This window comes from Ambystoma mexicanum, chromosome 4p (assembly GCF_040938575.1).
Source record: "Ambystoma mexicanum isolate Mex_15411 chromosome 4p, UKY_AmexF1_1, whole genome shotgun sequence".
Taxonomy (NCBI): Eukaryota; Metazoa; Chordata; class Amphibia; order Caudata; family Ambystomatidae; genus Ambystoma; species Ambystoma mexicanum.
Genome location: NC_090927.1, coordinates 318,044,058 through 318,069,374, shown reverse-complemented (window position 1 = coordinate 318,069,374; position 25,317 = coordinate 318,044,058).

Genomic DNA, 25,317 nt, shown 5'->3' with positions numbered 1-25,317 from the left:
CACTGAACCCTAGATAAGGTATAATAGGTAGAATTCCCTGTGGAAAGGAAAAAACCTCGTGAAATGGGCATGAGAATAGGGGGTTAGCAAGGAAAGGTACACACCTGAACTAAAAGCACTATGCAAAGTCAAAAGGGACTCAGAAGCCTCTTGGAAAAAAATCCTTCACCTCAAAACAAGGATAAATTTATATGCACCTCCACGTCCTACAAAGCTGCTATCATCAAAACAAAAAAAGAAAATTACAACAGAATTTCTAACGCAAAATCTAACACCAACGAGTTCTTCACTATTCTTAAAGAATTATAAGCCCCTATCACACTATCTGACTCATGCAAGAAAGATGCCTTGTGGTGTACCAACATCCTAACTCCACTACTTGATAAAATCTCACTACTACAAACTAAAATTGAAGCGAAATAGGTCAGCCTGTCAACTGCTACCAAAACAAACTCCCCAAGCTCAATGCAATCTAAGCTAAACCAATATCCTGCCTCCCCTACTTTACCCATCACAGCCTTTAAATTCACTGCTTTCACTTCCACAGAAGTCTAATCTATCATCAAAAGCCTTGAACCTTACAGGTGCCAAGGGGATACATGCCCGGCGACCATCATAAAAGAAGGTGCCAAAGAATTTGCTCCCTTCATAATCTCTTTCATAAATGCTTTGTTCGCCTCTTGCACTGTCCCAAAAAATCTCAAAGATGCCTGGGTCATGCCACTCATCAAAAAACCTAACCTAGACCCTAATATCTGACTAATTTTAGACCAATCACCACTGTACCATTTCTCTGAAAAATCCTAGACAAGGCTGCCTATTTCCAGATACAAAACCACCTGGAGGCCAACAATCTCCTTGGCCTCAGACAATCAGGTTTCAGACCAAGACAGATACAGCCCTCATGGATCTGAAAATCCAAATGGAAGAGGCCAGGGACAACGGTAAACCTGCTCTTCTCCTCCTATTGGACTTATCAGCAGCGTTTGACTTAGTCGACCACAACATCCTCACTAACCACCTCACCACAGCCGCTTCTTTCTCCAGCCAAGCTGCTGCCTGGGTCAACTCATTCCTATTGGGCAGATCTATGAGGGTCTTCTCCCCCAGCGCTTCAGCTAACCCTACACCCATCATATGTGAAGTCCCCCAAGGTACTTGAATTTTACCCACCTTATACAATATATACACAAAGCTATTGTCTGATCATCTTGATGACTTACGCGTGTCATATACAAACTACGTAGATGATACGCAAATTCTTATCACCCTTTCAGGCAACTACCAATATGACACTACTCTTCTCAATGAAATCTACAGCAAAATTCAGGGTGGAATGGCCAATCACAGCCTTTGTCTCAATGACGACAAAACCGAGATCCTCCTCATCGGTTCAAAAATAAGACTCAGTAAGCTAGGCCCTAACTACTCCTCATTCACGATTGACAACTATGTCATTACAGTAGACAAGGTAGCTAAAACTCTCGGCTTCTACCTAGACTCTGCCCTAAACTTACAAAGACAAATCAATGTCACAGCATCGATTATGGCATACACATCAAAAATAATTAATGCCGGTCAACCATTCCTGAATATAAACAGTTGCCTTACCCTTGCCAGAGCCCTCATAATGTCCAAACTGGACTACTGTAATATTCTCTATCTGGGTACCGGCAAAAGATCTTGCACAAGCTCCAAGTATTATAACAAAACAACACCCTTGGAGCGGCCCTCCACATCCCCTGATCCAACCACATCACACATACCCGGCAAAACGCCAAATACAGGATCACCTTCAGAACACTCATGATCACCCACAAGTGACTCAACAATTCAGCCCCTAAGAATCTGATTAACAAATTCTTGACGAAAGTGTCCTCCAGACCTGCCAGATCTACCTACACCCACCCGCTAAACAGCAGATCTAGCTTCCCAGTGTTAGCAGCCAAAACCTGGAACAAGATGCCTCTTGCATTCAAAACTGACCAGGTATTCCTTTAATTTCGGAACAAAATAAAAAATGGGCTAGTCTCGCAATCCAACTAAATAGCCACCCAGTTCTATCGTGACTACTAGACCCCGGCTACTCTCCAGAGCATGCTTAGAGATTGGTCAAGACTGACACCTAGGCTAACTTTGGCCAGTCTCAATCCCTAACAAATTCGAATCCTTGAATTTGACCTTCTTGTACATATTGTAAAATTGTCAAATACCTGTATATATCTGTAAATCACTATCTATTGCTCACCTTCTAATGTATATTTCTGTATTCCTTTGCATTTTTATTGTACTGTATATAATGTTGTTACATGTACCCTAAGAAAAGCACTCAGATACCTTCCGGCTTGGTGTGCTATACAAGCAAATAAAACAAACAAAACAAACAAACAAAGAGTTAGTTTAGTTGCAAACTAAATCCAAAAAGAGGGTCTAATGACATTGGCCACCCTGGGGGGAGAGGAATCAATGACATATTTATATCCTAATATATATAATATGTTCTGAAGTATCAGTAAAGGAAGATGATGGGGGGATACCACAGGCATTGGAATCCAGAATTGGGTTAGCGTCATATGAGCCAGAGTGTTTATTTTTCTTTTAAATCCCAGTAGACATTTTTTAGGATGATCCTTGTCTATTGCTACAAGCAATGCTTGCACTTGTGAGCCCTCCAGCTGGGCCTTACGCAGTAAGGATAGCTGAGACAGTGCTTTGAGAGACTCTAAAGTGCACTGGCAGAAGGCCACGCAGCCATAATTTCTGGATCCACCAGATTTATGCAGGTTGCTGCAATGGGACATTCTTTCCCAGTGGAAACATGTAAGGAGGCCCTCTGATGAGGAGATAGAAAGCCGTTAGGTGGAGACTTTCGATTTGAAAGGAGAACATCACGTGGCCACCTCTGAAGGCCTGGAAACAGGAGAGACTCTGACTGGGTACACAGGCGCCTATTGTTTAGACAAGGCCATGACATTTTAACTGGATGTGTTTTTTTTAAGTATGGAGTCACACTATGGGAACCATGGAGATACTATAAGGGCAGGTGAGTTGGAGGGCGGGTTGGGTGGGCTCACGTGATTGGGCCTAGTAGGATACTGTCTGTTTGCTGACTTGCAAGTTTAATAAATGGGACCCAACGTGTCCCTTCCTTTTTGAGCCTCTTAGTTGTCTCAATTTCTTTACTTCAAGACTTCCAAATTGGTGAGAGGATTCTAAAAATATCCCTCAGTTTTGCCAGGGCATGAGGAAACACTAATATGTCACATGCAATATGTCTATGCATGTTTACAGCGGAATAGAAGTTCAGCACAGTGACATCAAAAGCCACCTTTTACAGAAGTTACAAGTTACCCTCAGGCCAAGAAATCAGCTTTTCTCAGAAATGTGTATAGAAAAATAAGGGTGACAATGTTTTGTTTGCCCGTAGTCTGTGCGTGCTCTTAAATGAGCCAAACAATGCTATGCATTTAAGATTTGGTTTAAGCAATTTTAATTGATCCGTTCAATATGAAAGAATTCCCTTATACCCATTAGCTCAAATAGAGTAATTTACTTTGTGCATTTCAACACATCATGTTCATGAATTAATGGTCTCCCTTTTTCAAGTGCTAGAATTAACAAACCATGAAATGTTAATGTGACTTAATGCTAAGGTTCAAAGCCAAAAGAAGTGCCAAACAAATGTTCAAAATGGCTTAGCTAGGACTCAATTAAGAGGGCTAACAAGAAAAGCATGTGCGTGCTCTAAACGCTGTCAACGCAGTGTACAGAATGTCGCTCAAGCAATGATAGTTAAAAAAGGAGGAAAGAACCAATGCCATAACAAAAGTACTCTATATATCTTGTAATCCACGACTGACCATTAGAAACAGTGAAAAGACTGTGCATTATTCATCACACTAGTTCTAAAGCAGAAAATCACAAATTATAAAAGAAGATGGGAAACTTTGTTAAAATAATATTTGCTAGGAAGTAAATTCATTAAGGCTTTAAGAAGATCCTTTTAGCAAAATGAATGTCACAAAATACTCTCTCTGTACGAGCTGGAGCTCTCTGGGTGAGGGTTTTACCAATTCTCATCTAATCCATGTCATTATGTTGTCTCCTAGTGCTCTCTTTCCCAAACATACATCATAGCAAAGGGGCATGTCAGTGAGGGAATCCCCTTATCAGTGAGACACATAGCAAAACCTTTTAAGGGAATCGTTTTGACTGTAAAGGAATGGACACAATGATCACCTTTTATCATGTGGTTGAAACATGTACAATACAAACAGGGGTATGTGCATTTTATTTAGGTAGAAACGAGTAGTTGTGATTCTTTAGTTGAAAGAATGTCAGCTCATATGAGGTGATTAGAAATATTGGCCCTCATTCCAAGTTGGGTGCAAAGGGATACCAGGCACCGTTAAGGACATCGGTGCCAGTAATCCCTTTGCGCCCTATTCCAAGGTCCCTTAGCGGGTCCCTTCCTTAACGCCTGGTTTTACCAGGCATTATGGACGGGGTCCGTTAAGGGACTTCAGAGCTAATAACGGTACTGCAATTTGCGGTACCGTTATTAGCGCCTTCCCCCTTCCCATTGAGACCTATGGGGCCTGAAATGGGAATGGGGAATGGCTTTTTCAATGGGGATTTACCGGTCTCGCAAAGGTCGGAATAGACCGGTAAATTCCCATTGAACCAGGGCGAACTCGGTACCGGTATTGGAGTTAATCATGGTGCAAATAGCGCCATGATTACCTCCAAACTCAGAATGAGGGCCATTGTCTATTATTTTGTTTATAAACATTGGAGGGTTACTAGCAAGTCTGAGTTGAAAAGTTGCCCAGTTTTGAGAATATTTTGTTTAATTGGTTTAGTGTAGAGGCCATAAGTTAAATATTTTGTTTTGTAGTAGCATAGCAGCGACAATACTGCCTATAATTTAAGATGTACATCCTGGACACAGGACATCATATGGAGGTCCCTAGGGGTCACAGCTATGACGCCTTCTATCTCAGCTCAGACCCCTCCTTTCTCCCTTGCTACCTCAGGCCAAAAAAAATCTTTGGCCCTTTTTCCAACCCGGCCCCCCACTCCCCCCGCTGATACTATAGATAACATTTTTGAATGACATAATAAATATCCTCGTCAGTTAGAGGTCAATATCCTTGCTGAACAGCTCTTTTAATCTGTTTGGCACTGTGATCCTTGCAAGACTGTCAAACCGGGTTGAGCAGAGCAATTGTACTTGCATCATCTCAATTTGGCACTGAAAAGGGACACAGGTCCTCCCACCAGGGTTTAAACCTATATCCTATTGCAGCAAAGATATTATTTAGCAAGAAAGAAATGCTGTATGTAGACTTTATGGACTTAGCAATAGCGTCCAACCTCATTATAATGTGCGTATACCAATTGATCTTTTGAGAGTAATCATGGATGCGCAAACAAATAACTCAGTGGTGGTGTGCTATAGAAGGATAGGGTTGGTGACTTCACCCTTTATTGTGGAATGTAGAGTGCCATAGGCATGAAAACTTGCACCTCTTATTTTCCAATATATTCACTAACTGTTTGCATGCATTTTATTGTGACTTACATTTCTGCATTGATGACAGTGGATTATTAGCAGGAGCCTCATGCTCTTTGCAGAAGCTTATCAACACCTCTGTTGAATATTTGAGAAAGATGGAATCAAATCACAGGTAAACCAGCTATAATGGTGCGTTCTACTATGCACAAACAGCCTCTTTGTTGATTGCAAACTAACCAGGAATTGATTGGATAAGTGGAGCCCTATAGGTATTTTGGCATGAGATATGCTTCTACTTGAACAAGTCAAAAATATAATGGGAAAGCCTAACGAATGGTGCAAGCCATAGGGGGGAGTTTTAAATTTGTTAAGAGTTGTAGGCCCTGATTCATGGAATTGTTTGCGTGTAAAACTGGGATTTGTGTGGCATTCTGCCTGCAAATCCCTGTTTGACAAATGAGGATTTGTGGGCAGAATGGCACCCAAATCCCTGTTTTACACGCACATAATTCCCTTAATCGGGCCATTAACGTTTAACACGTTACATTTATGCTGGCAACCTACGAGGTTTAATTAAAATTGGCTGCCCTATTTGCCTTGCATTTATCGGTCATAATGAATGGAGAGCTAATGCAAAAGATTCATCACAGTTCCTGAAAAAATAATAGGGTCTTTCCATGTCAGCCCCTACATTTGTCTCCCTCTGAAATGGAGGACTGTGGCTCACCTGCTAAATGCCTGGAGTAATTGAAAAGTCATGTTAATTTACAGAATTATAGCCAATATCTGGAAAAGCAATAGACCTGCTCAAATACACAAACTTGGCAAGATAAATGCCTCCGATTATCTCAAAGAGCCTCAGTCCCTTATTGATGTGTTGATTTCAAAGCTCAAAATGGCATTTTTAAAACTTTTTTTGTTCTGGGCATACATTGATCTTAGTGTTTCTCACTTTATTGGGTGTTCATACACTGTTTTCCATTCCAGCAGCAACAATTTGTCACCGGCCAGTTGACAGTGCTTTATTGCCTTACGGTGGTTGGCGCTATACACACTGATATTAATGCTGCAGCTGGTGATCCATTCTTGAATAAAATGTGTATCTTATTACCATGATAACATGGCCATATTTTTCTTAGTTTACTTGAAAAATGCTATTTGATGCCACTCCCTGTTTTGTCAAGGGGTGAAAGCTTTTGTGCCATCCCCTCTGTGATGTCACTTGGGGCGGGGCCAAATGGCATCACTTCCTGATATGACCCTTTCTCATTTTTAAGGGGTCAAGGGCTATGTGATGTCACTTGCACTACCCCAGCATTTTGATGACATTACATCCCTGCTTGGATCTGAACGGAAACTGTGTCTTTTGATATATTACGCCACATGTCCTGCCACACTTTCTGATGCATTTCAATCCCCAGATCCCTCTGTTATGCAAACATTTATATGTACTTGCTAGGAATCAGTATTTCTGAAAGCTTTGCGATGAGGCCCCAGGATGATTGCAGATTTTGTAATGCACATTCAAATTCAGTTGGCCTCCTAGAGCCAACCTCCTTGTTTTGATTCTGGAGGCCCAGTGGCATGGCTGAAGGTACTTGAAGCTATTGTGAGAAACCAGATGATATTTCACCCACTAGTCCTCAGGGAACTGTCATCCAGGTGGCCAGAACACATCCATCACTTTTGGATCCAGTTCCTGGGGGGGTGCAGTGCAGCAGGATCACCTGGTTGAGGGGTCTTCAGCGAGTAGGAGTGGGACACAGGATGGTGGGATGCGTTATCCCCTTCCCTGTAACACCTTTAGCCCATCCTACCAGGTGGGATATTTCGGAACTCTACCCCCCTTTTACAACACAAACACTTTCTCATGGACAGCCCGCTATGAGAGAAAACAGACTAACACCCGAGCAGTATACCTGACATGTCCTAATACAATGGTCAAGCGAGGTCAGGAAATTACTGACCATCACACACAGACATGACTTCCATTAAGCTTCCTATATAGATAAAAGGCAGAGCACGAGAGCACACTCTGATTGAGGCAAAGCACATGTGGAAACAGTAGTTTCTATCTGGCAGCTGAACGAAAGAGGAAAGACGGCGAAACCTTTTTGACAAGGAACCGTTACATTCCTGAACTCTCGACAACAGAAAGTGTAAAACCAGGAAATCAGGCTGAAGAATCCTGCATTGTGTGTTGGAGATACCAGGGGTCTTCCTGCACAAATAATCAAGGCAGGGAGAATTCCCAGCCACCGTGGTACCGTCCTTGGCTCCAAGAACAAAACAGCGTCAGTGAAATCAATACAGCCGGTGAGTTGGTGAGACCGATAGAAGACTGGTCTGTGTTGAAGCCAAGGTTGCAAGCAGCAACGATATATGGTGAGCACTGGAACAAACATTGTTAAAAGGCTTGTAATAAGAAGAGTGAAGTGGAATTGCTGATGAGTGACTGAACTTTAAAAACAAGATGCAATACCTTTGACAGAGTGGTCCGGCACGTGTTGGTGCTCAATTGGAGCCCGGCAGAGGGAGACGGATTGAACATTTTGTGTCAAAGTGGGACTTAGTGCGACGGAGCGGCACCCGGGGTGAACTGTAAATCACCCGAGAAGTTGTATATGTGAAAGCCTGAGAAGAAAGAAACTTTAATGTTTTTTGTGTTGCATCAGGCCCTCTGAAATAAGAGACTTTGAATGGTAAAGAGACTTTGGCATAGAAGACCTTGATGTTGAATTTCTGAACTGCATCCTCATGCAAGAGAAGCCAGAGAGTTTGCTAAGCTCGAGTGTGCCGCCATATCCCGTGCTGAAAACGTTGGGAAGGGAAACCAATGGCTTGAATATCCTGACATATCATTTCTTGAACACTCTTCTTTTACATAACATTGTTTCCCACACTATTTGTATTTAGATGTAAGGATTTGCAATAGGTTTATTAGTATAGGTCCTTTTATTTTGAAAGACTTGACTAGGACTGCATTATTATTATTTGATGGTCGTTGCTTGCTCCCATCTTTAGATTTAGGTTTGGATAGGTGTTTTTCATACCCAATTGAAGTTTAATAAACACCCCTGAATTGTGATCAATTGTGTCTGTTTTACTGTTTGATACCATGCCTTCCTTACATATGGTGTCAGGGTGGGATGTGACTCAATCGAGACAAATTAGGGAACCCTAAAAATTCCAGAAGCATAGTCATAGAGCTTCAGATCACTCTATTGCCATGAAAGAATCCATAGGCTTTGATATCTGTGGCAGCAGTGAAGCTACTATACCTCCATGGAAAAGAGGAATGATTCCCACAGACTTAGTCCTAATACCCCCTCCTGAGTGTTGTTTAAGATTGGCTCAAAAATCTGACCTGGCCTGGAAGTTCAGTCAGGATGTCCTAGCGGGCGCCATGGATCCTGACTTCTGGGGAGACATAAAGGTTCTCTTACGGAACCATGGCGAAACTCCATTTGAAATACATCACGGGGACAAGATTGCACAAGGAGTTCTTGAAAGGGCTCTGTTTCCCTGTTTCATAGAGAGTGAACAAGAAGAAACTGAGAGAGGTACCTTAGGCTTTGGGAAAGTTGATAAATCATTTATCACTGAGGCAAAGAGGAAAGACGAACCTACCATCCTTCCCAATCTAGCCTTCACCCAGCGAAATGACCCAGCCCTCACAGAGGCTTTCTTGCAGGTAATTCCTGAAGGGGAAGGATTAGAGAAGGGAAGTCCCATTTTCTTCCTAAGGCAAGGATTACTGTACAGAAAGGAAACCTCCACAGAAGGCCTTAAGAAAACTCAGTTAGTAATCCCCAAAACCCATTAGTCCGATCTATGAAAGTCTTGTCAAAACAGGTTCACCCCTGTTCCTCCAAAACTATCAAGGACCACATTGACTCCCTGGCTCCTGCCCTGGCTGAATTTTGCAACCACTCCTTCACCTCTGGGGTCTTCCCATCCCCCATTAAGCACTCCCTTGTGCACCCTCTTTTTAAGAAACCCTCTTCCGACCTCTCCTGCCCGGCTAACTATCGCCCAATCTCCATCACTCCCTTCCTGGGCAAGCTCCTGCAGAAACTGGCCATCTCCCAGCTTAATCTACATGCTGAATCTGTTGGTAGTCTTCATGACCATCAATCTGGCTTCAGAGCTGCCAGAAGCACGGAAACAGCTCTCCTTGAAATCCTTGAGGACCTGCTCTCGAACCTTGACTCCAACACTCTGAGTGTTCTCATTCTGCTCGATCTCTCTTCTGCCTTTGATACTGGCCCTCATTACTATATCGGCGCTAAACCATGGCGCCATTAGCACCATGGTTGGTGCCGGTATCGTAACGTGAAATACTGCCCCATTCCAAGGTTGGCGGGGCGGTATTTCCCCCTTTCCCCATGGCCCTTCCCCATTCCCATTTTTGCCCCATAGGGCATAATGGGAATGGCGAAGGCGCTAAGTACGGTACCATACTTACCGCGAAGGTCCCTTTACGTGTCCCTACTTTAACGGCTGGTCTAGACCAGCCGTTAAGGTTGGGGCCCGCAAAGGGACCGCGTAATTAGGCGCTAATGGGTTAACGGCGCCACAGCCTTTTACGGCACCGTTAACCCATTACCGCCAGGGTCGTAATGAAGCCCAATGTCAACCATGCCATCCTGCTCAACCGTCTCCGTGATAACCTGGGTATCACTGGTCAGGCTCTGGCGTGGCTGACCTCTTTCCTCTCCAATCGACCCTCCCAGGTCCAACTGGGGTCCTTCCTCTCTGACATCTTTTTGTCTACCTGTGGTGTCCCCCAGGGATCTAATCTTTCTCCCTGGCTGTTCAACCAGTATCTGGCACTCCTTGCCCACCGCATCGCCGCTCTCTTCCCCAGCTTTCAGTGCTATGTGGACGATACCTAGCTCCTTTTCAGGCTACCCTCGGCCTCCTCCTCTCCTTCCCTCATCTCTGACTGTCTGTCTGCTATCCAGGAATGGTGTGCCGCCAATGACCTCTGCCTTAATGCCAGTAAGACTGAGATTCTACTCATCGGCACACCCACTCCCTCCTTCCCTGCAGCTCTCTGGCCGGCCTCTCTTGGCCCTCTTCCTGCTCCTACCTGCAAGGCAAAAAACCTCGGGGTCAACTTCGACTCCACACTCTCCTTCTCTCCTCACATATCTGACGTCTCTAAGAAGTCACACTACCAGCTGCACCTCCTCAGAGGTATTCTTCCTTTCCTCTCCTTCCCCAGAAGCGCACTGTCTCCCGAGCCCTGGTTCTCTCGAAGCTGGACTACTGTAACAGCCTAAATCTGCCTGCCTCTACTCTCCGCCCTCTGCAACTCATCCAGAACAGGACTGCGAGACTTGTCTTTGGCCTCAAGCCGAGGGAGCGTATCTCTCCAGGATTTAAATCTCTACACTGGCTCCCAGTGGCTGCCAGGATCAAGTTCAAAACCCTCTGCATTGTCCACAAAGCCTTCTGGGGCTTGGGGCCTAAATACCTTCAACTCTCTCTTTCTAAATATCTTCCTTCTCGAGCCGCTTCTCCAAGCAACGAGCTGGGGGTAGATCTCTCTCCGCGGCAGGGGCCTCCCTCTGGAACAGCCTTCCTGCCTCCCTGCAACTTGAGGAGAACCATCTCTGGTTCCGGAAGCACCTCAAAACCTTCCTCTTTGATTCTGCTTTCTCTCCCCCTCTCCAAATTCTTGACTGAAACTGCACTGAATCTGCAACTTGGCCACTCTCACCGATCTCGGTGCTTGGCCCAGCCACTCTCCACTTGCACTGCCTCCCTGGCAATCCCTGCACTGCGGGACTGTCTGTGTATCCCTACAGCCCCCCTTCCCAGCACTTGTCTGCACTTACCTTGAACTTGCCACCAGCTGGCCCTATTATTTATTTTGTATTCTACTTACCCTGTACTGCACTTTCCCCTCTCCCTTTCCCCTTGCACTTTTCCCTTCCCTCTACCCTTGCACTTGCACGATCAGTATGACACCTGGCCTAGTAGGATTGTTGTCTGTCTTCCCCTTGTTACCCCTCCCTGCCTCGTCGTGCCTTGAAACACTTGTGTATAGGCGCGTTACAAATGCCATATCATAAAAATCATATCATATCATGCTAAAGATTGCACATTCTCATTTTACAGGGGGATACTTATTTTATTTTCCATTTATAATGCGTAAAAAGCAGCCCTATGGCATTGTGACGCTGTTAAAGTAGAGCTTAGTTAGTTACATGACATCATGCAAAGGATTGTGTTTGGTTCTTGGTTATAGTGAACCTGATACAGGAAAGTACATGGTTACATTGATATTAGCAAGCTGTGAATTTAGTTACAGAGGTTGATTCTTGGAAACAGTGAACCTGATACAGGAAATCACATGGTTGCAATGGAACTTACAGAGGTGAATTGGGTTACACGGGAACCAGAGATGGCCCTAGCATTTCTAGGAACGATAATTGCTTGGGCTGGTATGGTGAGGTGAGCTAGTTGAAGAGCTTAGTTTTGAGTGCTTTGCGGAAGGATGTGTGGGAGGTCTCATTTCTTAGAGTTGTGGGCAGGCATTCCAATATTTAGGTACTAGGTATAGGAAGCTTGAACCACCTGCTTTTGTCCTTTTAAAGGTAGGTACGTGAAGCTGTTTGGTACGGTGTGAACGCTTGGGTCTGGAGCAAGTAGCTCTGACTACTTTTTCTGAGAGGTAAGTAGGGGCTGTGAGTGTTAGGCACTTGTGGGGTATAGATAGTGTCTTGAAGGGAATATGATCTTTGACAGGGAGCCAGTGAGCATACGCCTTGTGTAGGAAATGTGTTCCCTTTAGGGAATGCTTAGTGCTGACCTGAGTGTATTATTTTGAATGATTTGTAACCTGTTGAGGTTTTTGGCCAATGTGCCCGCAAATAGGACGTTACAATAGTCCAGTTTGACACCAATGGTGTCTCTGGCTATGGAGAGGCAGTTTGGAGTGAAAAGGTAACGTTTGACTGCATTGATAATTTTGGTTGTGAGTGCGGCTAAAGAGGCGATGGTGCTAACTTGGCGTGTCATAGAGAGAGTAGAGTCAATGTAAACTCCCAAGCAGGTGTTTTATTGATTTTCAAATTTGTTGAGCGTTTCGTTGGGGCCTACTAGGAGTATTTCTGTTTTATCCCTGTTGAGGCACAGACCATTAGCAGCCATCCAGGCTTGGATGGTAGCATAGGTTTGCACAAAGTTTCTGAGTCTTTTTTTATAGGAGCCAGTGAGTGGGATGAGGACTTGTGTGTCATCGGCATAGTTTGTGTAAACCATGCCGAGATTGTCCAGGTTGTTGAAGAGGGGTAGGGTGAAAATATTGTATAGGGTCGGTGAGGTGCAGGAGCCCTGTGGGACTCCGCAATGGATGGTGGTTGGAGCCGCTCAAGCCTGGTCAGAGAACACCTTTATGACTCTCCCTTTGAGGAAGGAGGTGATCCAAGAGATGACTTCACTGGTGAATTGGGCTGAGTTCATGAGTTGTCTGCAAAGTGTCTTTTGATTGACAAGATCAAAAGCTGCAGACAGATCGAGGAGGAAGAGCAGCCAAGGCTTCCCTTCGTCTATTATTTCCCTTAGACGGTTCTTTAGACCAGATAAGGCCGACTCAGACACATGGTCTGGGCAGAAGCCTGATTGTCTTTTTCCTAGGAAGTTATTGGCTTCAAGGAAATTTTGAATTTTCATATATCCAGCTTTGTCTACGATTTTCAGCAGGAATTGTCTGGTGGTAATGGGTCTGTATTTGTTAGGTGAGGCAGGGTCCAGGGAGTTTTTTTTCAGAAGAGAGCAAAGTCTCTTTTAGGCATGATGGGACAATGCCAGATGCGAAGGAGGCATTAATGAAAGAATGGAGCCAAGGAATGTCTGTGAAATCATTGATAAGATTTGCCAGGCAGACATCTCCCTTGCAGTTCAAAGGACAATCTAAGACCCCAGCACACATCAGTGGGAAGTTCTACTGACCAGGTATCCATGCTAATATGATATGATATGTTATTTATAACGCGCTTAATACCCAGAGGTTTCTAAGCACAGACCCGGGGATCGAACCTGTGTTTCTCCGTGTTGTCTTGCCTCCAAGACGAGCACGTTGCCCCTAAGCTATCCTCCCCAGCCATGTTGATATAAAGAACTTCATTCAGACATGTGAAATGTGTCAGAAAACCAGTGCGCATATTCCCTTGCCTGCCCCTCTGAACCCTTTACCATTGATACAAGTCTCTTTCTCTCGAATTGGGATGGATATCATTTGACTGTTGGAAAACTCTAGATTGGGCAACAAATATGTCCATGCAATCGTTGATTATACTTCCCAATACCGAGATGCATTCCCCATGTGGCACAACACAACCCAGCAGATTTTAAAACATCTACTGCCATACTTTTCCAGGGTTGGGTTCCCCAAAGAAATTATAAAGGATCAGGGATCCAATTTTATGACCAAACTCTTGTGTGAAGTCAAGGAATTGCTCCACCCCCAAACAGACAGATTTGTGGAAAGATTGAACAAAACACTTAAGATTATCCTAAGAAAGTTGGTAGACAGGGATGGGAAAGACTGTGATCACATGATTTGGTTTGCCCTATTTGCAGTAAGAAAGACCCCTCAAGCATCCGCCTGTTTCTCTCCTTTGGAACTACTTTATCGTAGAGAACCAAGAGATATCCTAGACGTGTTGCGAGAGACCTCGGAAGAGAGCGAAAAGGGACCTATTCCCCTCTCACAAACAGCTACCCGATTATGAGAGCATATGAAACTTATTCAAAATCTAGTCTATACTCACATGGAAAAAGCCCAAGCACAACAAAAATCCACCTACAACACGAAGGTAAACTTAAGATCTTTTTCAAAAGGACAAAAGTTATTAATCCTCTTACCTACCTCTGTAAATAAACTTGTCTCAAAGTGAGGTATGCCATATGAAGTATTAGAGCAAACAGGGACCTGCACCTATAAAATAGCCCAACCTGATAGAAAACAAAAGACCCACCTCTACCACATACATCTCTTAAAAGAATGGAAAGAAAATCCTTCCACAGCCACTGTCACAATACTATCTTGTTTGGTTCCAGCGGAAATAGATAATTTTGAATTAATTCCCCAAGAGCTATCTAGTCAACAACTAGAAGACTTAAAAGATTTAGGGCCTCATTACGACCCTGGCGGTAAGGGGTTAACGCCAGCGTTAGCTGCGCCGACCCCTTACCGCCAATTACGAGGTCCCCTAGCGCCATGGTGCTTTTAACACCTGCTTTTAGCAGGTGTTAAAATCCATGGCGCTAAGGGACCATGGAGTTAATTACGCCACCGTAATTTACGGTGGCGTAATTAACGCCTTCCCCACTCCCATTATGCCCTATGGGGCAAAAATGGGAATGGGGAAGGGTAAATGGGGATTGGGGACTTACCGCCCCGCCAAGGTCGGAATGGGGCGGTAAGTCTGCCAACCACCATGGCGTAAACGTAGTTTACGCCATGGTGGTAAAGTCACGGCCCAGGCGGTAACTTACCGCCTGGGTCGTAATGAGGCCCTTAGTCAGAACATTCCCCAATGTATTCTGCGAGAAACCATGGAGAGTGCAAGACACTTATCATTATATGAGAACTCCAAAGGGAAAAGTGGTCCATTTGAAACCCTATACACTCCCAGAAGCCTGTAAACAAATAGTGGTTGAGGAAGTGAACAAAATGCTAAGGGCAAATATTATCAAACCCTCTTCAAGCCCATGGTCCTCCCCTATTGTGCTGGTCAAAAAACCTGATCCACTCCTGGAAGTTTTGCATAGACTTCTGACAGGACCAATGCCATCTCCCACTTTGATACCTATCCTATGCCGCACATTGACGAATTGATTGATAAACTCGGAAATGCCACCTTCCTATCAACCCTAAAATTAACAAAGGGGTACTGGCAGGTCCCAGTACATGGACCTGATAAGGAAAAGACAGCTTTCACGACACCTCTGGGACTATTCCAGTTCAAAGACCTCCCTTTTGGCCTACAAGGGGTTCCCCGCCACCTTCCAATGGCTTATGGACAGAATGTTACAGCCCTACTCCGATTTCTGTGGGGCGTGCATTGACTACATAGTCATTTATAGTAAGATTTGGGAAGACCATCTTTTCCATCTCTTTACTATTATGAGTGCCCTCCAAGAAGCTGACTTAACTGCCAATCCATCCAAATGTAAGCTGGCTCAATCAGCCATTAAATACCTCAGCTTCTTTGTAGGGAGTGGTAGTGTCTAGCCTCAAAGAGAAAAAGTGAAAGCCATCTGAGATACCCCAACACCTAAGACCTCACAGCATTCTTAGGGTTAATTGGTTATTACTGTAGGTTTATTCCTAATTTCTCAGACAGAACAGCTAGGTTGACAGACAAATTAAAGAACACTGAACCGCAGATGATTCAGTGGACTGACAAGGACAATGTATGTTACAACAACTTAAAACTAACCCTGTGCCAAAAACGCAATCCTAAAGGTAGTAGATTTTTCAAAAGAATTTGTGTTACAAACTGACGCCGCTCTTACAGGGTTAGGAGCAGTTTTGTCCCAAGTATGTGATGGATTAGAACACCCTATCCTATCCACTATTCGAAAACTCTTCCCATGTGAAAAGAATTACTCTATGTTAGAATTAGAGGCCATTGCCATCAAATGGGCCACCATCCATCTAAGATACTGGGCCTCATTACGAGTCTGCCGGTAACCGAGGTGGTAAAACTGCCTGGTTACCGCCAGACTCGTATTACCATTCCGCCTCCGTGACTCCCGGAAATACCAGGGCATTACGACCCTCATTTCCCGGGAATTCTGGAGGCGGAATTCGGTAAATCCTCATTCCCATTGAGTCCAATAGGAGTCCAATAGGACTCAATGGGAATAGGACTCAATGGGAATGGGGAAGTGGAAACACCGGCACCATCTCGTGATGGTGCTGGTGTTTCCACGTCCGCCTGCAGGCGGGCGGTGTTAAACCCGCCAGTTCAGACCTGGTAGGAACATCACGTCCCGCCTGCAGGAGTCAGGATCGGGCGGTCCGGAATTAACAGTGGCGGCGGGTTTACTGCAATGAGGCCCACTATCTTCTTGGAAGGAAGTTCACACTCATCACAGATCATTCTCCATTAGTGTGGATACGCCAATGAAAGGACTCTAACCCTTGATTCATGCAATGTTTCCTAAACCTGCAACCCTACTGTTTCACTATAGAGCACAGAAAAGGTAAAGACCAGGGGAATGTCGATTTCCTGTCTCAGTTTCCTGGTGAAACAGATGTGGCTACATCGCATAGGGGAAGGTTCAGTTAGAAACCTGAAGGTGTCTCACCCACTAGTCCCCAGGGATCTGTCTTCCAAGTGGCCAGAACACAGCCATCGCTTTTGGATCCCGTTCCTGGGGGAGGACAAGTGCGGGAGGATTACCTAGGTGAGGGGTCTTTGGGGAGGGGGAGTGGGACACTGTATGGTGAGACGTGGTATCCCCTTCCCTGTAACACATTTACCCCTTCCTACCAGATAGGATATTTAGGATCTCTACCCCCCCTTTTACAAAATGAACACTTTCTCACGGACAGCCCATTTTGAGTGCATGAGGAAACTGCAGTTTCGAGATGTCAGCTGAATGAGAGGAAAGATGGCATAACAGAAGGGGATCACAATGAGGGAGGTTTCCTTGACCTTTTTGACAAGGAACCATTACTTTCCTGCGCCCTTGAGAAAAGAAAGTGTAAGACCAGGAAACAGCCTGATGAATCCTAAATTGTGTGTTGGAGGTACCCGGGGCCCTCCTATGTCAATAATCAAGGCGGGGAGAATCACCGGCCGCTGTGGCACCAACCTTGTCTCCAAGAACAAAGCAGTGTCAGTGAAATCAACCAGTGAGTTTGGAAGACCGTAACAAGACCGGCCTGTGTTGAGGCCAAGGTTTCAAGCAGCAACATTGTATGTTGAAACAAACATCGTTAAAACGTGTGTGATAAGAAGAGTAAAGTTGAATCGCTGATGAGTGACTGCACTTTAAAACCCAGATACAATACCTTTGACAGTGTGGTCCAAGTGGCTGCTCAATCAAAGGTCTCTGCAAGGTATCCATCTGAAGAATGGCAAAAGTGAAAGTGAAAAAAGGTCAGATCAATAAGAGAATGAGTAATTGTGAATCGAAGCAGTCCTGCAATGGATAAACCAAAACCCTGCGCACAGTCGAAAGTCTTTGATTTTGGTGAAATCTAGTCTGAGCCAGGCGAGGGAGACCAATTGAAGCTTTTGTGTTAAAGTGGGTCTGAGCCCGCAGAGGAGGACCTGGAGTGAACAGTAAAACACCCCAGAAGTTGTATATCTGGTCTGAGCCCGGCAGAGAGAGACCAATTGAAGATTTTGTGTCAAAGTGGATCTGAGCCTGGCGGAGGGGAACCCGGGTGAACAGTAAATCACCAGAGAAGTAGTATATGTGAAATCCTAAGAAGAAAGAAACTTTAATGATTTGTTCATGTTGTGTCAGGCCCTCTGAAATGAAAGACTTTGGGCCTCTTTACAAGTTTTGTGGTAAGTGGTAAAATTGGCAGTAACTGAGTTACCACCAGTTTTACCACTACACCAAATTATGAGGTTGGGTTTTAAGTGAAGGATTTACCCACTGAATGCCGAAAAATCTGCAGAATTGGCAGAATTACTGCAGCTGTAATTCTGCCACAGTAATTCCACAAAAAAAGCCCCATTGGGTCCAATGGACCCAGAAAAAATGTGGAATTACATTGCCACCACCACTTGTAATCAGGCGGGAATTCCACCTGACCAAGTAGTGGTAACGGTAATTGGTTTTTGGCGAAAGTATCGCAGAATTACTCATAAAATTAAATGGTAAAGAGGCTTTGGCACAGAAGGCCCAGATGTTGAAGTTCTGAACTGCATCCTTGTGATCGAGAAGCCAGAGTGTGTGCTATTTTCGGCGCAAATAATTCCATTAATCAGCCCCATAATTTCTTGAACACTTCTCTTTTACATAACATTGTTTCACAGACGATTTATATTGAGATGTAAGAATTAGGTTTAGATAGATCTTGTTCAAATTCAATTGAAGTTCAATAAAAACTTTTTAACTGTGATCAATTGTGTCTGTCCTACTGTTTGATACCATGCCTTCTTTACACTATCCTATTCTATAACACCAAATACCCCTTTGCATTCGGTGAGCCCCGTGTTTTCCCATTTCTTAAATAACTCTCCTAACTTGTGACGGCCCACTTCTTCCCAGCTCTTAAAGCCAGGGGGACACATCCCAGGTGTAAAGTCAGTTGTTGGGATAATCAACCAGCTATGCCAGAGGGCCATTTGGGGTTCGCAGACTCTTGGAAATCCCAACACCTACCCCAGGATGAACGTAGGACTCAGTCAAATGGCAAGTTCAAACTGCAGTTTATTTCAAGCTAAACCAACAGGGATCAGTACAAGGACAGAAGAAATCTGTGGACATCTCAACATCTCCTGGCTCGCAGGCCAGTTTTGTATACTGACTGTATCATAGTGACATCACAATCTGGGCCCTACTCCAGAAATCCGATCGCCATCTGGGATTGGCCGTCAGGAGCATAATAACCTATATGATCCCCTAATCATGTTATTATACTTGTTCTCCCATGTCAGGTGGCTGGCCTGGTCCATCCCCAAATCTCTATCTATAACAAGTTGCAGTATGAGGGTCTTACCATTGGTTCTTGCCCATTGCTACCCACCCCTAGGGGTCTGAACCGTGATTGACTAGAGCTGACATCCCCAGGCCTGGAATCCGCAAAGGTTCTTAGCTCTTGGTGTACCTTCTAAAGGTAATAAGAAGGACTATGTGTCTGCACTGTAACTTGTGTGTACCACCTTAGTCTATGAGAGTGTTCTTTCGCTCAGTGCAACACTTGTCTCACATTGCAACATCTTTGTTAAAAGCTTCTGTCTGGCGGTGTGAGATCGGCTCCCTTTCCCAGTGCTGGTTTCTGTCCATTGTCTGAGTCGGCAGGGTCACGTGTTCGAAGACCATGATTTGGAGCTGTGCATCTCTGAATTATGAAGAATTATTCACCTTTACTGCAGCTGGTGTTACTGTCTTTCAGGGAATGGAGTGTCATCCCCAACTGGTGGCCTTGGCTGTGGGTCCTGTCTCACATGTTTTCTCTTGTCCATCCTGAATTCAACTCAGCTCAGCTTATGCTGAGAGGCTTGTGGCTGCTGTAATTTTTCTCAACCATAACGCGGTTCCTAAAGTGTCTGTGCTATGCTATATTCTCCATAGGTTAGTCACACTTGACTCTGGCAGGTCCCATAGGGGCTCCTGAAGTTCCATAAGGTTATTTATGTATTGGTATCTGCAAGCTTTGAACAGGATCTCCTGCTTCTTGCAGTTTCTGCGTTGTTGCGTTTAGCTAATGGCAGAATAATAAAGCAATGACAGTATGTATATGTATCTGTCCTCTACCTATAGAACTGTACGCTCTTGTTCTTCATGTATTCGAGTGTGTGTTTGTGTCCCGAAGTGCGGATGGCACATGTGATTCATGTCTAACGCTGCTAAGTAGTGGTGTCTTTAACGACGTCAGTAGCTTGGATTCTTGGTGCTTTAGTCAATACTGTCAATTGAGGTGTCTTTGGTTGCAGCATGGGGATCCTCATCCACTCTGGGGTAGACTTGTACTGCTCCTGGCCTGTACGGCTGGCTGAGGGGGGACCTCTTGATATACTTATTAATCATTGGAGCATTAGGAATTGGTCCAAAATAGTATGGGAGATCATGGTATCTCCTGGTCTTCTTCCGTGTTATGCATCTTATACGTGGGGAAGGAGGGGGTGAACTTCTCCATCCCTTTTCAGTCCCCCCTCTGTTTGACCTGTCAACCACATCATTGTACAACATTCCTTTTGCTCTGGGCTGCCATATCTTCATTATTCCTCCGAGGTGTCCAAAATAGTTTGTTTGGTCATCAAATGACCAGTGCATGCAGCATACTCCTTCAGGGTTGTCCAAAACCCACTTCCCTTCATAGAATTTTAGATCATGTGGATTGTCAATTTTCAAGTACCCTGCTGGAAATAGTTCACACTGCACAATCTTCGATCTGAGCTTGTCTCGCTCTACAACAATCACATCTTTTGTTCCTCCTATGTTCACATTCATCAGATTCTGCATTCCAATAGTCTCTTCTGCTGATTTTTTGCATCCTGCCATGGAGCTCTTGATCCCACACACTGATACTGCTCCCAGCATGAGGTCTCATGCTATCACCTTCCATCCATCTGACAGTCATGATACCATCCAGGACCATATGTACGCTAGCCAGCACTTGTCCTTCCCTGTTCCTCATGCTTCATCTTCCATTTTCGAATGCATCTGTGCCAGCTGTGCTATGGCATCTGAGAGAGTTCTGTTATCTTCATGGTTAGCTAGAATAAATGTGCAACAGGAACTCCCTATCTCGGCGCAAACTCCTCCTTCCATATCTGTGAGGAGATCCAGAACATATCTATTCTGGAGCGCCACCAACCTTATTGCTCTGAGCTCTTCCTTTATGGCGTTGAACCCATTCACTGTAGAGTTAATGCTTACCATCAGTTCACAATGAGTGATCTACAACCACTTGGTGTTCATGCATCTCTGTATTCCTGGTATTATAGATGCAAAGAAAATGTGTGTTATGCTGAATGATCTGTGTTCTGCTGGGATCTCGTCCATTGTCATTTCTGATGCCTCTGAGATGTAATTCCCCCCTCTTTTCACTCTGCTCACTCCTTCTTGGTTCTCTGTTTTCTGGGCCTTAGCCATTGGTGTCACCCCAACTGATCTCTTCCTTCTCTTATTGTTGTTCATTTTCAGGAATACATCAAACTTCACATCTTTCTTGGGCACAGCCAATGAGGGCTTGTTGATAAGTACCAATCAGCAAACTCCTCCCCATTTGGGTGGCAGCTTCTCACATGCCTTTGATCCACAAGCGCATTAATGATCCATCAGTACTGCCATTCCTTCCCTCATCGCTGTGAGCAGTTCAACTGTCTTGCACCCAATGTTCTCACCCAATTCAACATCGCCATTGTTCTGATAGTACAGCGCTGGTGTCTTCAGGGGGATTAGTGGCATCGGACCAGCTTAGTTCTCCACCCATGTCAGTAACTTTGCACTCACGTCCCTCTCCTTCAGGCACTTGTCATTTTCTTCCTGCACTTTGTTTACTGACAATTGGTCTAGTGTCAGGGCCTTGCTTCCCACCACTCCATCCTGCCATCCATCGTTAGTGTACACCTGTTCATACACTAATATCTGTGGCCTTTCCCAGCAGCCAGGCTCTCCTCCTATCTCCTTCACTCTTGTCCGTGGACATGGCAATTCCTTCAATGAGATAGTTTTCGTTTCTCCCTTCTCAGGTCCGTCAGTTATGTACTGCACGGCTTCATCTAGTTGCCAGTAATTGTTCATCATGTCCAATGTCTTTATGTCATTATCTTCAAATGGGAATGTTCCTTTGGACATCGGCTCAATGTTGATGTCTTCCCTTGGAATCTTCCCCGGGTTTGCACCATCGCGAGATACATCAGGCACTGTGCTCTTGCGGCTGGTATTTCAGTTGCTATGAACGTTCTAGAGGCACTCATGGCAGAGGGGATTAAAGGGCAGACATAACATCTCTCCCCGGTGGTTTCCTTACCTACTTTTGTCATATGTTTGCACCACATGTTGTTAGATACTTTAGCAGTGTCAGTAAGAAACATGTCTACTCCTTTTATGTCTGTGTCAACACTGCACTTACCTTTCCTTACCTTATCAGCAGTGTCTTCTCGTCCACCTGTCATGGTCATCCCACCTGCTTGGGTTGGGGGAATGTTAGTAGAGGGTACAGCGGTAGCAGTTACAATAGCATACTATTGTCATAATATGAATCCCATCAACCAACTAGGAATCAATAGACACAACATAATGATAATGTTCTTTATTATTCCCTTCATATCTACTTACGCTGCTTGCACCTTGCAGCCTGGTGATATAGTTGCCCACCTGAAATACGCAGAGAAAGGCATTATTGGGTTAGTATTTGTCAGTGCCCTTCAGCCCTGCGAACCAAATAATCACTAATTGCAAAGGCAAATACCTCCTCCCAGATGTTTCTTACTGAGGGGTCTCTTAATAATTGCCAACACTGGGGGCTCACTGTGCTCAAGGTGTTTGTATGTTTGGGACAAGTACTCTACAAAAACAAGATAGTGTACTGCAGGGGATTATGCTCTGAATCATCTGGGTCCCCTTAGATAGTACACAAATTGGTTGATGGGTGGAAGGTAGCATCAGGACAACAACCTATACAATCCCCAAGACGTTCACGTAGACTTGCGTGTGCGAAAAGAAAAAATAGCAAACAGTGTATTCTTGGACGATCTGTAAAAGTATTCCAGTTGCTACTTCTGCTGCTTGGTATCGTGTGACCATGGGGTGTTCGGGACTCCCTAATTGGGTAATGTCCGCATGCTCTTGTAGTTCATCAAGGTATTGAAATTGGCCCTGTCGGTCACGGGGACTCTGTTGCCAGGTGAGGCCGCTGCTTTGTAGGGCTTGACATCATGGAGATGATTCCATACAGTGTAACCAACTATCCCAAGAGCACAGTCTGCCACCTCCTCTACAACGTGAGGTCCCATGAATCTAGATGCATTAGAGTGCCTCATGAAAATAACGCAGAGAACAATATCTCCCACTTTCACAGAATGCTTTAGTTCATAGTCTTGTGATGTGTCATCGCAGTCGATTTCTTCACCATCTTCTGGGCCTCTCTGGATCCGCTGTATCTGGCAAGAAATTAAAGAGGCAATTTAACCCAAAGAAGTAATGTAATCATACATCTCTTGTCATAACACATATGCACTATTCTCACAGTCTTTCAGTGCTCTTGTGGGAGGAGCCAAGGGAAATGCATGCACCGTCCTGTTGCCACTTCATGGGGCGTTTAATGCTGATCGGGCCCTGCCTTATTGTGCAATTCAATCAAGGCTAGAGGTAAACAATGCATACAGTTTTTGTTGGTGCTCTGCTGGGTTTTGGCTAATCAATCCTTTAGGAGGACATTTAGGCGTTTACACACCTGATTTTCTTGCACGGAGGGTACGCACAGGTGAATTTATGCTTAATACCTAGCAGGGTTGTGATGTGTTGGAACAGCTCAGTGGTGAAGTGAGGGGCATTGTCAGACTGTAGGACCTCACACACGCCCCATCTTGGGAAAACCTCCCAGTTAAAAAGGTGTCCACTCTAAGGGCATCAGCATGTGAACAGGGCCCTGCCTCTATCCACCTAGAAAATGGGCAGACAACCACTATCATGTATCAGTGCCCTTTGCATACTTGGATCATATCCATGTAGTCTAGGTGGAGATGCAGAAAAGGGCCTACGGATTTGGTATGGCTCCTCTCACAACTCTCAAAGTATGCCCTTCTGTAAACTGCTGGCAGGTCAAGCAGTTACTAATAAAATCAGCTACATGTTAATTCAAATTTGGGCAAAGCCATGTTTCTCCAATGCATGTAGCAATGATCTCCTTTGCTGTGTGTGTTGTATAGTGTAATTGTGTTAATGCTGTCTTCAACAATGCTAGTGGCATAACCACTTTCCCTGTATTGTTCTGTCGCCATAAGGCATCTGTCGGAGACATGGTGTTACGCTCACCTGGTATCCACGGGGACGCCACCCAGCCGTAGGCACTCTGGTATCCTTCTCTGCGGTTCCCAGGTGTGACCAGTGGGGAAGTTCTGCCTGGATTACAGGTGGGCAATGTTCAAGACTGGGCAACTGGGGTAAGCAACCCCCCACCACCCCATATGTCCACAGCCCCTCTGGACCTCTCCTCACCTTGTTGTTAATTCAGGTGTGCTCTCCGCCCTGCCTTCTTGGCAGGGCGCATTGTCCTTTGTGGGCGAATGCGATCTAGTTACTTCACTGATGCCGGCCCGTTTTGAATCTTTCAGGTAGGTCTTATTGCTGTTGTATATTGTTGTTATTCTTGCATGCCTTTCTTGGTTTAAATAATGTCTTTTTCTCTTTCTTAGGTGCGCGGAAGTCCAAAGTGATGCATTGGCTGAATTGGGTCTCGCCGGTAAATGATGGCGTATTAAGAGCTCCTTGATGTGGTAAGTAGGAGCTATGCGCAGCGCTATGATGCCTTGCCTTTGCTAACCTGTTGTCTTTTCTTTCCCATAGATTGCGGTGCTCACCCGGTGTATGAAATCCCGCGTCGATGCTGGTCGAGGGGTGACTTGCGAGGTAAGCTTTTCGGCACAATTTGTTATGTTGTAAAAGTGTCTAATGTCTTGTTTCTTCCTTTTTTGCAGATCCGACGGTCCGGGAGTCGCGCTGATCCTAGGATGCTGTTCGCAGGAGCTGTGGGCAGCTAACAATGAAATTACAGGTAAGCTGCTGCTGTTAACAATGCCCTTTTGTCTCTTTACAGATGCTGTTCTTCCGAGGTTTGCGGGTACAGCTGAACACGATGAGCGTCACGTTGCAGGATTGCGAAGTAACGCGAAGCATCATATCCAAGTCTGGTGTGGTTTAAATAGCTTCAAGAAAGTAGTCCAGGTAAAGTAGTTCCAAGGCTACCACACCCAAAACACTATACCGCATAGCTTGGTTCCAAGGAGCCAAGCTATGTGGATGCCTCCATGTTGGCTGGCACTTGAAATAAAGTAGTTCCCTAAAGACAAGTCTTTATTAAGTATGAGCCTGGCCCCAAGAGGGCCTAGGCAAAGGATGCCTATGTTTGTTGGAGACCCGAG